General features: G+C 38.9%; 1 protein-coding gene across 1 annotated transcript in view; it reads left to right on the plus strand.

Moving 5' to 3' along the window:
- LOC122815095 (plexin-B2-like) overlaps window positions 1-16,945 on the plus strand; it is a 368,973-nt gene that overhangs the window by 186,931 nt on the left and 165,097 nt on the right. Inside the window, exon 2 of the mRNA XM_044087337.1 lies at window positions 11,069-11,134. The gene's annotated coding sequence lies outside the window, so the exon portion shown is untranslated. The remainder of the gene's footprint in view (window positions 1-11,068; window positions 11,135-16,945) is intronic.

Genomic DNA, 16,945 nt, shown 5'->3' on the forward strand with positions numbered 1-16,945 from the left:
TGTGGGTGTCTTGGAGAAGCAAGCAGCTGGTTCTAATGTCAGCATGTTGCTATGGCTTTTAATAAGTTTTTAGTAAATGATGAACCCAGATCTTTATTTTTAATGCACCATGTTCAGATATTTTAACTCTAGCAAGAAGAATTGACAGTTTTTGAAGGAAGTGGAGTATGTCAGGAATAGCCATGGTAGCTCTTTATGATGCATTAACGGTCATTTCTGACATTTTACTGGTTTGGTATATTTTTTTTAAAAAGAGGTAGAGATTTACAAGTTTTATATGGCTTTTGAAAACAGAAACAATATCACCAGCTACTTTTTCAAGTCATAATTCAGTACAAACCGGAATTACTGACAGTTATTACTAGGTAATGTGATGTGATGTTTGCCAAAAACACTACTGTTGTGTTAGCTTCTGCCCTTGAGTGTAGCGGACTAGAAATGTTTTTTTGTGTTGGCTTCTGACCTTACACTGCATTTTGCTAAAAACAATGTTGCTGCATCGGCTTCTGAACTTGGAATAATTCATTACTCCCTGGACAGCCAGATAACTTCCTGATAAATTTAAACGTGTGGATGGCAGCGTTATCTGCTGTTGTCATTGTTGTCGGCTGTCTGTGCACATCCAGTGTGTGATGGACACATGCTACTCCTACACCACCTTGGTCAGTTCTTAGTTACTCAGGACTTTAGTGTTAGAGTGGCTGAAAAAGTGATCCAGTGGGACTAGGCCCGAGTTACAGGTGAAAATGCTGTTGTTTGGTGCTCTTCTTCTAACTGATGAAGCAGTTTATCTGACCTGTAGTTCAGGAAGCACACAGATGCATTTTTATTGTATTTCATTTGTTAACTAGAGTACAATACTGGCCCATGTAGACCGTTGTCAGACTCTGACCAGGACCACTGTCTAGTGATTTCCTCATTCTGCAAGTCATTTGATCAGACTGCACATTCATTTATTTCACTTCTTTATCACTGAGGTAACGTTTTATTGGTTGTGTCCCAAGATTTGTAAAAGAGAACTGGTTAACCATTATTATTGTCAATTTGTTGTAACTGGTTTAAGACCTGCATTTACATATAGGAAGGTGGAATGACTGGGTCTTTAATTGCTAAGTAACTGGTTTAAGACCTGCATTTACATATAGGAAGGTGGAATGACTGGGTCTTTAATTGCTAAGTAACTGGTTTGGGACTTGTGTTTACATATAGGAAGGTGGAATGACTGGGTCTTTAATTGCTAAGTAACTGGTTTAAGACCTGCATTTACATATAGGAAGGTGGAATGACTGGGTCTTTAATTGCTAAGTAACTGGTTTGGGACTTGTATTTACATATAGGAAGGTTTTATTTATTTATTTATTTTATTTTACATTTGTTAACCGGGCTAGTCTAGCTGGATACATATCCATTTTCAGTAGAGGCCCGAGGAGAAAAGCTCCAAACAAACAAACAAACAAAAATTTATACATGTTAGAGAATAGACACACAAATAGTGATACAAATATTGATTAAAGTACATGCTGTAGTTTAAGCATGGTATTAGTTTCACATGGGGTGTAAATAGACATGATCAGGGTAAAAAACCTCAATTGTGATTTGAGGTGAGAGATGATAGAGGTCTAAATAGGAGAACGTGCTAGGAGGAAGTGAGGCTAGTAGGGTATGAGCTATGAGGTTAGTCAGGTGGACGACAAGGACATATCCATTGGGATATGAGATATTCTTTTAGGTTGTTTTTGAATTGGGTGCGTGAAGTTGAGAGTCTTAGGTAGTTTGGCAATGAGTTCCACTATTTCCCAATGGAGTTAGCGTAGAGGGCATCCCCACCTGAGTTCTTAGCTTTAGTGGTAAGGATAAGAGAACTGTTGGATGATCTAAGACTATTTAGATTAGAGTAAGGGGCCAGAATGCTGGATAGTGAAGGAGTTTTATCAGGGTGGTTGACTATTTTGTAGGCCTCGGTGAGTTGGTTAAGTTTGAGGAGATTAGGCAGTTCAAGCCAGCCAAGGGTCCTCAAGTTAAGACAATGGTGGGTTCGATAAGGGGAACCTGTTATAAATATAGCAATGTGGTTGTAAGCACGAGAGAGCATGTTAAGTTCATGTTTATTGAGGAAAGAGAGGACTGGGGATGCATAGAGGAGGGGAGAGAGAAGATGGGTGCGGGCAATAGTTAATTTGGTAGAAGGAGTTAAGAAGTTTTTAATTCTGTACATAGATCCTAATTTTTTGTTAACAGACTTTATAGTTTGAGTAATGTGCAAGTCAAATTTGAGCTTGTGATCAATGGTTACTCCAAGTAGTTTGGTACTGGTGACAGGGGTTATATAAGTCCCATTGTTAGATTTAACATAGAAGGTTATTTTGTTAGTGTTTGGAAGTTCTTTGTCCTGGGAAGAGGAAGCATTGGGAAAGAATAGTAGTAGTTTTGTTTTAGTTGGATTAAGTAGGAGTTTCAAGTCGTTGAACCATTTTTCAATTTGGGAAAAACAATGTTGAGTAATAGTTTGGAGATTCAAGATGGAGACGTCAGAGCAGATTAGGGTGGAGTCGTCGGCATATTGTATGCAGGTGGATTTAGGGATGACTGATTTAAGGTCGTTTATGTAGATGGAAAACAGAAGTGGACCGAGTATGGAGCCCTGAGGTACACCTATGGAAATTGGGAGTAGTCCTGATTTACAGTTTTGCCACAGGACAGCTTGTTGCCTACCCGAGAGGTAGGTCTTAAACCAGCTTAGTGCTGGTGTGTCCAGATGCAAGGCTTCAAGGGTGTTAAGGAGGAGCTGATGATTGACCATATCAAAAGCTTTTGATAGGTCCAAAAGAGGGCAGAGGATATAAGTTTGTTGTTGCGGTTGTTATTGATGGAGTCAACAAAGGAAAGGAGGGCGTAGTTGTACTATGGTGGGGGCGAAAGCCATGTTGGGAGTTGGACAGGAGATGATTAACAGTTAGGTAGTGAAGAAGTTGCTTGTGGATGCATCTCTCCATGATTTTCGCTATTGGGGATAAGATAGCTATTGGTCTATAATTTGAGATTTCCATGGAGGAACCTCCTTTGTGAAGTGGAATGATATAAGAGATCTTCCAGATAGTAGGGATATATGTCTCAGCTATTGTTCTATTGATAAGGATGGATATTGGGTAGTCTATTACATCAGATGCAATTTGTAAGAATTCTGCAGGGAGGTGGTCAGCCGCTAGGGTGGTTGGCCTAAGTTTTTAGTAGAATGCGATATACGAGGAAGATACTGGCTTTAACTTGAACGGGGTAGGGGTGAGAGCGTGCTGTTGAACAGCAGATTGTGAAGTGGAAGTTAGTTGACTGGCTAGATTTAGGACAGTCTCAGTGAAGAAGGAGTTGAAGGTATTGGCTACTTCTTCCTGTCCTATCTCTACAAGATTCTCGGGGGTTGGGTGGGAGGTTTTCCCTGGGTGCAGAAGGTTGTTAAAGCCTGCCCAGAATTTCTTTGGGTTGTTCTGGTGTTTGTGCTGGAGGTGATAGAAGTATTGTTTTTTGTCCTGGGTAACAGCTGTTTTGGTGGTGTTTCTTAGTTGTTGAAATTTAGTGCGATCTTGGGAGGATTTTGTGGCCCTCCACTTATCCCAGGCTTGGTTACGAAGTTTGATTTTGGTTTTGGTTTCCTTTGTTAGCCAAGGTGCTATACGAGGTTTGGATCTAATTTGTCTCTGTGGGGCATGTGCATCAAGTATCTTGAGAAATGTGTCATTGAAGTGTGAGACACTCTCATTAATTGGAAGGGTTTTTAGTAAGGACCAGTTGCAAGATTTCAGGTCAGCAAGAAATAGTTGTGGGACAAATTTCTTTTTGTTTCTGATTAGTCTATAAAGGGGGGGGGTTGGAAGTTGGGCATTTATGTTTAATGATATAAGTAATTAGGTGATCACTGAGGTCACTGGGGAGGGTACCTGTGGTATAGTTATTTGAGTCCTTATTAGTAAGGATCCAGTCAATGATGCTTTCTTTTTGAAGAGAGTTGCCTAATCTAGTTGGGGATAAGATGTTTTGGGAAAAACCATATAGATTGATAGGTTTTGGAGTTGAGTGGGTGGAACAGAGAGACCAATCTATATTGACGTCTCCAAGTACCATGGTTTCTTGTGGGTAGCTGGTGGATAGCCAGCTCAAGGTTTGCTCCAGGTTTTCTATGTTGTTCCCTGGTGGGATATAAGTTATGACAAGGTTGATGCATTTTTTAGAGTTTAAGCAGATCTGTAGGGCTATAATTTCTAGGTTAGAGATTGTAGGAGGTTGAATTGGGTTCTTAAGGATATTCAGGGTGTTTTTATACATAACAGCTATACCTCCTCCTTTTTTTTTTTTGTACGATCAGCCCTAAAAATATTATACCCAGGTGGAAGGATCTCTTCATTCTTAGTAGATGGCTTTAGCCATGTTTCGGTTAGACACATAATTTCAGGGGAATGAGTAGCTATAATGGCGTGCAGGTTATGAACTTTGTTATTAATGCTTCTTAGGTTCAGATGTAATATTAGTAGAGAGTCAGAAGATTTTCGGATAAATTTATTAGAGTGAGAGTCTGGAAGGTGGAATGACTGGGTCTTTAATTGCTAAGTAACTGGTTTGGGACTTGTATTTACATATAGGAAGGTGGAATGACTGGGTCTTTAATTGCTAAGTAACTGGTTTAAGACAAGATTTGCATTATAGGAAGAGGTGGATGAATGACAGGGTCTTTGCTAAGCAACTGGTTTGGGACTTGTATTTACATATAGGAAGGTGGAATGACTGGGTCTTTAATTGCTAAGTAACTGGTTTGGGACTTGTATTTACATATAGGAAGGTGGAATGACTGGGTCTTTAATTGCTATGTAACTGGTTTGGGACTTGTATTTACATATAGGAAGGTGGAATGACAGGGTCTTTAATTGCTAAGTAACTGGTTTGGGACTTGTATTTACATATAGGAAGGTGGAATGACTGGGTCTTTAATTGCTAAGTAACTGGTTTGGGACTTGTATTTACATATAGGAAGGTGGAATGACTGGGTCTTGAATTGCTAAGCTGTAGAAAGTTCTACTATTTTCCGTAATGAGCGTATGTTTTCCTTTGGTGATCACGGAGGGGGAGCTAACAGAAATGGAAGAATAAATTAAGTACAAGTGTTTTGTGCATCTTTTTCTGTAAGTCATCTGCACCAGGAATCCTTCATGAGGGCATTTTCTTAAAGTGCACTCTTCTGTGTAATATAGTAAAAAAGTAGTTTCTGGGCTTATTTTATCTAATCAGTTTAACCATGTAAAAAACCCTGCCTTTCCCAGACCATTCTCATCAGTAACATGGACCACATGGGTAAGTATAGGTGCATGCACTAAGGCACAGATATATGGGGGTGGATATGTGCGCGCGTGTCTGTTGGCTACCGGTAGGTGCATGATGCAGGTATTACTACATACCTAGGGGTATTGAGACCTGAGCCTAAGCATTAAGAGCCTTACTGTTAGTATATGTGCAGTAATATCTGTTCTCCTCTTCCTTTCAGCTGCTCCCGTTAGAGGTCACCACAGAGGATCAGTGGCTTGCAGAACGAGTGGCAGTAGAGTTTTACTGTGTCAAGTTGCTAGCCTGGCACCCAACCTTCCACAGAAGACACACACACACACACACACACCTAGGGGCAATTTAGTGTGCCCAATCCACTTTCAGCATGTCTTTGGGATGTGGGAGAAAACCAGAGCACCCCCATGCGACTGCAGGCAGGATATGCAGAGTCTGCACAAAAGGCACCCCGGCTGAGAATCGAACCAGAGAACCTCTTAGTGTGTGGTGACAACACTAACTGCTGCACCACTGTGCCACCCATGTGCAGTAATTTCTCTGCAGTGCATAACCTCAGGGTGACTTAATGCACTTATAAATTTGGCATCTCTATTTTTATTTTAACATTTGAATTTTACATTTAGTATTTTATGCATGTTATATTTTGTAGTTAGTTTACATATATAACATGTCAGTTATTTTAGCACACAGTACCTCCTTTACTCATTTTAACAAATTGATTATTTTACAGGAGAATGACTTTTTAATTTGCAAAGAATTTTGATGTGAAATTTCTGTGTGCAGTCATTTTAGGGACCTTTAAGTCAAACTTGTGTGCCATTGTGCACTTTTGCAGATTGCATTTTCGATCGGAGTTGCAGAAATTCTGTGTCATTGTTCAGGTGGCAGTGGTCTGTAGATGGTATGTTGGCAATGTGAGTTCAGATCATAACAGGCTCATAAGCAGTTATTACCCACACTGTACAAGAGGTCATTTAGGAGCCTAGTTCGTTTTTTCAAATTGTCCCAGAATACCTTCTGCTTAAGTGACTTGCTTAGAATTGCACGGTATGCAAATGGAGTCTGAGGAAATCAACCTCTAGGTTACTGAAACCATTTCTTAGCCTTAGTCCTCTGCACTATCTGCCAGTACCTAAGTTAAGTAGGCAGAGATAGGACACGTGAAGTCTGTACAGAAGACACATTTTGTATTAAACTTTAAGGATAGTCCGTTTGAGGGTCCTTCTAACTGTAGTATGCTGTTGTACAGTTTTATTTGTAAAAATCGTTTTACAGTCATTTTTGCAAGCCACATCTTGGGTACCAGTTGCATAAATTCATGGCCTGGATAGCTGTAGATGTGATGTTGAAAGTCAGAGTAAAACTTTGGGAAAGTTATGAGCATTTGTTTAAAACAGTGTTAAGAAAAAAATAAGCTTTCTTGCTTTATTGGCTTTCTAGTAGGACCCTGAAGCGTATTATTGTCATGTCAATAGCTTTTATTTCTGGACTCTTTTTTACATTTGTAAGTTATTTTGTACCTCTTTTGTTAAAAGCTTGTCGAAGCTGACCAACAACTCTTGCTCCATTGCATATTCGAGTTAGTAGTGAGAGAAAAAAACATCTGCTAGGTCTGCGATGTGAAGTTTGAGTAAGCTGCACTGAGTGTTTTTACTCTGTCTACAACACAAGATTTGTGGCTGGCAGTCTGGTTCATTGCTTTTTGCCCATTTTTTTAATTATGAATTTTGTGCCAGTAGCTGCATTGTAAATTGGTCAGTGAACTGTGTTTTGTAACGTACCAATAAGAACACATTAAATCACGTTATTTAGTTGCAGGATTGCAGAATAGTTTTGACAAGGACGATTTTCCTTTACCCTACTGTTGTAAGAAATTGGAGTTACTTTATTTAGTGATGTTGGCATGTGGGCAGAGTAGGGGGTGCTTGCTGCCCACGTAATATTATGACATTATGTTTCAATATTTGTAGCATTTTCTAGTGGGTTGAGACTTGGTGGAATAAGCATTATGCATTGATTACAACTAAATATGTGTTTTGTACAGCTGTCTGTGTACATGTGTGCGCGCGTGTGTGTGTATATATATAAATATATATATATATATATATATATATATATATGTATAAAATATGTAGTGGGATCTAGTGTATATTAAAATAAAATATACAGTTTACTTTTTAAGCAATGTATCTCAGAGTGTGTTTTCTAATCCTACAATACAAAATAATTCATTTAGTACAGAAAGCACATTTCCCCCATGCTGTTGCAAATTAAGCAGGAGATTGTGTAACAGTGCACTAATGAATTTTTGTTTTATCACACTAAATTCAAAATGTTCGGTTCTCTTTTGTTGGCCTTTGTTTGGGCCAAGTAGGGTCCCCTGCCTTCAAGAATAAATATGCTTGAAACTACAGCACAGGACAAGGGCTTGATGGTTGATAGTAAAGGAGGGAAAAAAAACTGTGGGTATATATTAAAAAAAATACCCTTAGCTTTTGGATGTATCTGAACAACTTTTCCACCACAGTACTATTTTTTTAAGTTTTTTGAACATCTTTTTTAAATCTAAAACTCAGAGACACAGGTTCCATACATTAATAAAATATAAAACAAACCACAATAACATTTTCTCATGCACTGTACATGTTTCTTTTTTAAAAATTTCTCATTCACTCTAATATTACAAAAATTGTTCAGTTCCTTTCTTCCCTTATACCTCAATCATCTTCCTGAATATTATTCTGTATTTTTTTTATTAAAGAATAAATGTCTTCATCACATTATCACTTGTGACATAGGCACTCACACATCCATATAAATGAAAAAAAACACATTGACAATTTCAGTTGCAAACATTATACGTCACTTATCCATCCAGTCACTGTCAGTCAAACATATTACATAACTCATTCACATCCTGCTTCCCCTCAAACCCCACTCCTCGTCTGCATGCATTGTTCCCGCAATTCCCATTTTTTCTATGTAATTTTCTCCCACCCTGCAGTGGTGTTATATCTGTTACTATAGTCACTACTTCTAGTACAGTTAGTTTAGACTTTGATCTCCATTTCCCAGAATCCATCTTCCTGGCAGCTGCTGTAATTAGACTCAGCAAGGCCTCATTATGTGCAGGCAACTCTGACTTTGTATCATAGCTCAAAGAAATCATTTTCTTAGTCATACCAATTTGCTCACCCAGCAGTTCCGATACAGTAGCTTGCAGGGAATTTTCAAAATCCATCAACTCACTACACTCCCAGAAAGTATTTTACAAATTACCCCCTTCCCAATCGCACCTCCGACACCCACCAGCCATGTAAGGAAAAATTCCCTGGATTCTACTTGAGGTATAAAAATACCTATGTAAACACTTCCAAGCAAAGATCCTAAACCTTCTAGACTTTCTTGCATATCTGGGAGAAATGCACGTCACCCCATTGTTTCCCCGTGAATTGCCTATCCAATCTAATCTGTTTTGCCAATCCCCTCCAACGTCCTCTGACCAACTTCCATAGCGCTCATGCAATATTTGATATTCTCCACCACTTATTCCTTTCCTAGTAGTGGCCTCTGTATTCTGCATGTATTTTCACACACATTCCGTGTATTTCTAAGTAATTTGCTCTTTCCTTATCCGAAGGATCCCACCTCCAATTATTGCATCACCTTTACAATGTTCAGTACTTCAGTTACATTTGGTTTAGATTTTGATTTTTTTTTTCTAATAATTGCCTGTTTTGGCAGCCAGTAGCATTAGTAAGGCCTTAGTATGTCTGGATGATTCATAGTTTGACAAAGCTCAAAAGAATGTTTTCCTTGGTTACAAAGATTTGCTACCCTATCATTTCTGACAAAATACTCTGTAGGGAATATTTAAAATCTGCCAACTCATTACATTCACAGAACACATGTTCTCAATTACCTTTCTTTCCCATCATAGGTATATAGGTTCATACTAGGCTATCTGCCCTAGGGCATTTATAAGCCTAGCCAGTGTGTGTTTGGCTTTTGCCACCCATTTTAAATTAATTTTGCTATGCCCTTTTTCGAGGTTAGTATACTGTGCCTCTGTCTAACAGTGACACAGAAGTGATACCCGGGGTAAACATACGATCTCCCATCCACTCATCAAGATTCCTCTTGAAGAGAGTCAATGAGGGACTCTGCCTAACCTGGACTGGGATTTTATTCCAGAGTGAAGGGAGCCTCTGGGTTATGAATCTGTCCCTCCAGCATGTCCTGTTTATTTCAGTGCTGAGGTTCAAGTCTCTCGAGCGTGTAGCTCGATGGGATTTGGATTTTATGAGGTGCAGCATGTCCATTAATTATGGGTTGGACGTGGCTTTATTCATCAGGCAGAGATCGCCTCTGAGCAGGCAGTATGCCACTGAGTAGAGCTGGAGTTTCTTTAACCGGGCAGCATATGGCATCTGTTTTAGCCCTTTGATCCTCTTGGTGAGGTACTTTTGGGGTCTTTCCAGTTGCTGCAGGTGTCTAGTAAGGTACATCCCAAAAGGGGCATTGTACTCAATTATGGGCCTGATGAGGGATGAGTAAAGAAGCACGATGACCTCCCCTGATCTAGATGTGAATCCCTTCATGATTAGGTGGGCTATATAAAATGTTTTTCTAACCACTTTGGCCACGTGGTTGTCAAATGAGAGATTGCTATCAACTTGGGTCCCCAGGTCCCTAATTACTACTTCTGTACTTAATGGATTACCACCTATGTGGTAATTTGTGAGCACTTTGTTTTTGCCAAAGGGGATGACTATACACTTTTTGGCGTTTGCTATCTACCTGAGGAGCAATTCTCAGAAGTCTGTAAAGGATATAAAAATATCTATGCAGACATTTCCAAGCAAAAATGCTAAACGTTCTGGACTTTGTTGCATACTTGGGAGCCATGCAGATGTCTCGGTGATCCTTAATTGCTCTTCCAGTCTCTCTCCTCAGTGTTTTCTTTTCGAGAAGTTTTAAGTTAATAATATGAGAGGTTTAGTTTGGACCCTTTTCAATGGTTATTGTTTAATTTGTCTCTAATTCTGGATTTAAAATGTTGAGAGCTATATTATTCTGCTATCTTGTTTGATTTAAAGTTGTTTACATTTTTATTAAAGGGAAAAATGTCTCTTGAGAAATTACAGAGTTTTAAATGGGATCTGTAATTTACAACATACTCATTTTGATGGTAACATGCTGAATGTGATTGGGTCTTCTGTGTATAAACATGCATCTGTACTAATTAATTATTTGATAATATTTGTGGCAAATTTTCTTGTAACTGAAAATTTTACATCCCTTCTTATAAATGGGATTACATGTTGAGTGAATTGTATTTACGATATTGGCTAGGTTATCACTTTATCTCACGTGGTATCTCTGCTGAGAATGTAAAAAAATGTGTAAATGTTTGTGGTTTTAGTATCAGATTTTGTTACCACACACCCATAGTAGTGAAGCTCTTACTTAAAGACCCTGGTGCATAAAACTGTCTGTTCAACTTCTCATTTATATGATTGTAACACATTTGTTCTTTTTTTTCAATTTATTTCACTTTGCAAAGGTCAACAAGCTCCTAGTTTTGTGATGAGTAATATTAGTGATGCAGCCATAATAACATCACTAGGTTCATATTTCCTTTGGTTTGTTTTTTTATTTATTGCGTACTGTGACTTATTGTGCTGATAGAGCTACCACCATCTTGTATGCCTAATAAAAGTGATGCTTTCTGTTTATTCAGGTGCACCTCACGTAATTTATCTGTGGTACAACAGATACACTGCACTTCATCCAATTTATAGTACAGGTATGGATTAAGTATTTGTTTATTCATTCATCATTTCGATCCAGTGATTAATTTGACATTTCTAAGTATTCATAAACTTGAAAGCTGATGTGTTGAAAATTTTGATTTTCCAAATTAGAACAATTATATTTACTGTCGAGAAGCCTGTTAGAGGATAATTTGTTATTTAAGTCTTATTTATACCAGCTTGCCTGCAAACTTATGAACTTTGGCAAGTAAATTGACTGACTGTAAGGAAGTCATGGAAATGGTTTGCCTTTCCATGTTTGTCTTTGATGATTGTCTCCTGGTTGATTGCGATAGCCTTTTGTCAGAATTAATCACAGGTCTTTATTCGCATCTGGCTAATTGTGTGAATCCAGGAGTTCCCACTCATAACTGGTCTTCTTCCTTATGTACCAACACACAGACACACACACACACACACACACACACACACACACACACACACACACACACACACACACACACACACACACACACACACTCACTCTTTGGTCCTTAACTTTTTCTTTTGATGAATTTCAAATGCTTGTTGCTTCCTCACAGTACATCTGGACCACTCTGTGTCCTATCCTCCATTCCTTAGCAGCAGCAGTGTGCTACATTTACTTATTACATATCCTATTCTTCTTCAGCTTGCAGTTTCCTTAATGCATCTAGTTTCCTGTACTGCTTTGTGTTTTGTCTGCCTTATAATTTCTCTCACTTAAGCACTCTGAAAACCTTAGTTGACAGAGTTTCATAACCTACCATTTTTCTTGTCCTAGCTGTCTGTCCATCCTCTCGAGCACTTTGTACCACTTTTTGTTTATCTTCCAATGATTCTGTCTTTGGTATAGTCTTGCTTTCTTCTTACCTTTTCTTTGTGTGTGCAATTTTACTGTGACAGAGATTTTCCAGCAGCGGAGTTGTCTACTAGAGTTTTTGTTAATGTTTAACTTCACAGATTTCATAAAGGCACCATCTTTGACAATTATACTTGTGTGACTGTACAAACTGATTGTTGGCTTCTTACTAACCATCATTCGCCCACACGGTTTATTGATATTGAAACCTTTGTACTGTAACCATTCTTGCTTTAACATTTATCTTTATAGTACCACTCGGTGAATGGTCTTGTGATCTCAGAGCTCTTGGGTCTCTAAACTGGTTTTCTGCCGAGTTTGTTTTTTTGTGTGTAGTTTACATTTCCTTTCAACACTGTTTCCGTCTCTTTAAGTCGATATTCTTTTCTGTAAATTTAAGTCTATGCATATCTAGCCTCCTATATAAAAAAAAAATGCATTATGTATTTTTGTTTTTTGTTAGTTCCTTGTTTTAAAAATTAACTTATTGTGCATTTAGACTTCTTTTTATCTAACCAAAGTTGTGATGACAACTTTGTAAAAATATATGTAAGTGCTTGGGCAACCAGTACTTGGAGCTTTTCACCCTTTGCCCCCTCTGAAAAAAGTCTTTCGCAGTAAAAAAAAAATGCAAATCAATATGCATTAGTTATAGGTGCATCAGCCACTTTATTTCGTCAGTTTGCGTCCCATATGTAATGATTATCACAGCATCACATTGCTCAGATTGAAATGGCCTGTCTGATTCAGTGCAGTTTTCTGAACTTACTAAAACACAAACTGTTCTTTGCACACTACTGCAGTATATATTGTTATTAGCCAGTCCGTCAGGTGTAGTTAAAGCCTCTTCTACTGAAATTGTACTTGGGTGACCAGATTTCTCCAGCAAATTGGGTAACAGAGCTTTCTCCAATCCTGCCCTCACTGTCTGGGATGACTGCCCCCCCTCCCCCCCCCATCTAGGAAACATGCTTTAGGTATGAATAGTTTATGTAAAATGTGTGTATTTTTGAAGCCTCACTACACTTGCAGGTATGATGTTGTGTAGTTAAGTAGCTGCAGCCCAGGCAGTGACCTGCCCGGATTAAGTGCCCCATTTAACCTGTGTATCATACTGCTGCCCTTTCATCCACCACCTGCCCCCTCCCTCCACCCTCTTGTGGCTCTCGTCCATGTTCAGACAACATTTAGTACCCACTGTGTTTGAATTTCACTGGAAAATTCAGTTTAAAGTACTTTCCATAAGAATAGATGTTTAAGGAGACTTCACTTTAACTGGTAACCATAACTTTTAGGTTTATCCATCTTCTGTTTACTGAAGTTTGGTTGGAATGTGCAAGCTCTCCCTTCTTCTTCTGGGATGGCCAAACTGGTCCTTGTGCCAGAGGACATATGTATACACATGGTGTGAAACTTCTATATGAATGTAGCATTTTCATGACCTTTTTAATATTTTGTGTTCGAGTGTATATTTGTACAACATGTAGAAAATAGGAATTCCAGTAGTTAATAATTAAAATGGAATCAAACCATAATCTGTTCTTTCACCCTCGAAGCCCTCCAAAGAAAGTGACCTTGTGGCAGACAGGTACCCGCTGTAACCATGCAATAAGTATGCAAAAAAAAAAAAAAAAAAGAGGAGAGAAGGAAACATTGTTATAGTAACTGTTATAACTTTGTATACAGTTACTATGTTACATTACATCAGGAAGGAGGGAGGCTTTACTGTTATGCTGACCAGCCCCTGATGACGATTGATGTACCTGCTGTCTTCTTCATTAGCAAAGAGTCGTAACATGTTGGTAGAATCACAGACCATCTTTAGATATTTCTGGAAGGAATGTAATTACAGTTCTGTATCACGCATGTCAAAATCAGTCCTGTCTGTAAACTGTGAGTTCCGCTTTGTGTTATTTGGTGAAGGTGTGTACACTAGGCCATGTAGCAGTGTCCACAGAATTGCTTTTAAAGGAATCTGACGAAAGGTACTGTTGTACAGGTGGAATGTGCTTTTTCAAGTGCCTTCCAAGAGTTTAGTGCACTCTTCATGGCAAAAGGCAGAACAGTAGGTAGACCACTTAAAGGATTGTTGATTACAGACAGGCCTTTTCTTTGTTTTTGAAGGAAACAAAAAGTTAGATTTGTGTTTTTTGTGTTGAAATCCTGTTTTTTCCTGCCTTACTGTCAGGGTCGGCCTTAGGTCAAGTGGTGCTCTAGGCAAAAGGGCTCCACAGTGCCCCCCATACACCACCTGGTGGCCCCATCCTGGTCTATTTACACCATTCAGTTTACTGGAAAAGCACACCTGCTAGACCGGTGCCCTAGGTTCATAGGTTCATACTAGGCTATCTGCCCTAAGGCATTTATAAGCCTAACCCAAAGTTTTGTGGCTTACACCACCCCTTATGTTAAAAAATACTGTGCCCATTAGTTTGTTGTGCCTCTGTCCAGCAGTGACACAGAGATGATTCCCGGGGTAAATCTACGATCTCCCATCCATCTTTCAAGATTTCTCGAAGAAGTCGACCAAGTTGAAAAGGCATGATCTGCCCTTGACAAAGCCAAACTGGGTCAGGTCCAATGTCTGCAAGTCCCCTATTTCTTTGTTTATGAGTTCCATTATGATCCTCTCCATAACTTTGCAGACCAGGCTTGTTAAGCTTATGGGGCGGTAATTTCCAGGGTCCGTAGAGGTACCGCCTTTGTGGAGTGGGACCACAGTTGCCGTACGCCACTCCTTGGGCATGTATCCTGTGGTAAGGCTAAGGTTAAACAGCTGCCTTATATGCGGGTTTAGTTCCTCGTTGAGTTCGTGTAGCACACAGCCGGGGACACCATCCGGTCCCATTGATGCTGTGTTTTTAGCTTTAGCGAGAGCAGCTTTCACCTGTGCATTAGAGATGTCTGGGAGGCTACACTCCGCTGGGATAGTTCTCTCTCCTTTGGGGGGGGAGAGGGGGGTGAAGTTTGCACTGAACCTGTTTGCCAGTATGTTGGCAATGTCTGTGGGTTCAGTGATTTTTGTATCATTTTGGACTAATTCTGCGCATATCTGGGAGTTTCCACCCAGGTTTCTAACATTGATGATAACCAGGTCTTGTTTTCCACTTCACTGATCTTTCTGCAGTACTAGTGGAGGTTCATAAATTTCAGGATAAAAATAAACTGATTTTAATGTGGGGAGATAGCACCACCAGACTGTGTTGCTGCATGGCAGTTTCATGTAGAGTTTTAAAATCGCTTGGGAATAATTTGCGGTTGGATGCTGACTGAGGCAGAAGATTAGAGATGCATGCTGGGAAGGTGTAAACATCTTTAGCTGTGACTGATTCCCACAGTAATTTATCCAGGATTGGTCAGGAAATGCTAAGACCAGTAAGTTAGGGTGGTTAACTAAGCTGTGATGGTTCAGCATTAGTTCTTATTTTAACATGCCAGACGCATCAAGGGGTTTCATGTAGGTAGTTGTATGACCGATACAGAGGTCCATGTTCTGGAAGTTTTCTGATTTCTCATGCTAAACTGGTTTGTTTTTATCTTGTCTTCACTTTCTGTTGCTCCATAATTTTGAAACATTTTATTTTTACAAAGGAATTTACATATCTTCTGTTACACTTTGATAAAGGCATGCAAATGTAATTGTACAGATGTTTGTCTTGCCAAGGTTTCTCTGATGTGTTTCATTTGCGTCTGTTGTGGAGTGTTTGCTGTTTTTATGTTATTTGGCAGCCACATCACAATAAATGCATGTCATAGTTTTTGATAAGTTCAGTGTGATAGGCCTTCAGCAGGTTGTTCATTTATGCTAAACTGATGACCACAAACAGGATTGAAATGATCTTGCTGGTAAAGCTTGTTGACCTGAATGCGTTATTGCAGACATGTATCATTGGTTATTCAGTTCAGCAGCTACATTCCTTTTTTATCTGAAGTTTGTTTTGCCATGATGCTTTGATAACAGGGCTATGAATATATCTCTTCGCAGCAGTCTTGTGATTTTTCCAGGGTTTCACTGATTGTATATGGATCTTCTGTGTTCCTTTCTGCTGTTTTACTATGAGTGTGCTGTTATTTCTTTTGCTTAAGAGTTTATGGAATATTTCTTAAGAACTTTAAAATTTCTGTAGGCCAGGTAATCCTAAGTGATGGGCCTGCTCTGGTAGAGTTTTTAGTTGAATCTAGAAGAGAAGCCACTGTTAAAAAAGGGACAGTTAGAGCTTGTTAGATATTGCACGGGTGACCAGAGTCAGTGAGCGGTGGTTAGAGAAGATTGGGAAGAGAGATTGGATAAGCAGTTTACAACGGAACAATGGGAGGACATACGTATGGCCCCAAAGAATGCAACAAAGACTACAAAGTTATAACTTTTGCTTCAAAGTTTTTGCATAAGTATTTTTATACCCCAAGCAGACTGCAAGGAATCTTTCCTCAGGTTGATAGCAAATGTTGGAGGTGTGTTGGGGAAGAAAGGTAACTGGGAACATATGTTTTGGGATTGTAATAAGATGGCCGACTTTAAAAAAAATTCCTGCAGTCTACTTTTGTCAGAAGTATTGGGTGAACAAATGGGTATAACTAAAGAAATTATTATTTTGGGTTGAGATACAGTGTCTGAATTGCTTAGACATTGTAAGGCCTTGTTGAGTTTAATAAACAAATTAAAAATAACAGCCGGGCCACAATGGAAGGAACCATGCACACAAAATTAGCGCTTACGTTCTATTTAATGAACCAGAACTTCTTCAGAAACAAACTCTTATTTTTAATTTGTTTATTAAGCTTGTGGTGTTTTCTTAGCCTTGTTAAGTTTAATTCGGGTGTCTGCCAAATAAAAAAAATATTATTGTATGGAAATGAAAATCTATTTTAACAGAGATAAAAGAAGTGAAGTGTAAGTTGGGCCTTTAGAAAAGAGAAGGGGTAAATTACATAGAAATAAATGGAAACTGTCAGAGCAATGCAT

This window comes from Protopterus annectens, chromosome 11.part0 (assembly GCF_019279795.1).
Source record: "Protopterus annectens isolate FY-2018-M chromosome 11.part0, PAN1.0, whole genome shotgun sequence".
In the NCBI taxonomy this organism is placed as follows: domain Eukaryota; kingdom Metazoa; phylum Chordata; order Ceratodontiformes; family Protopteridae; genus Protopterus; species Protopterus annectens.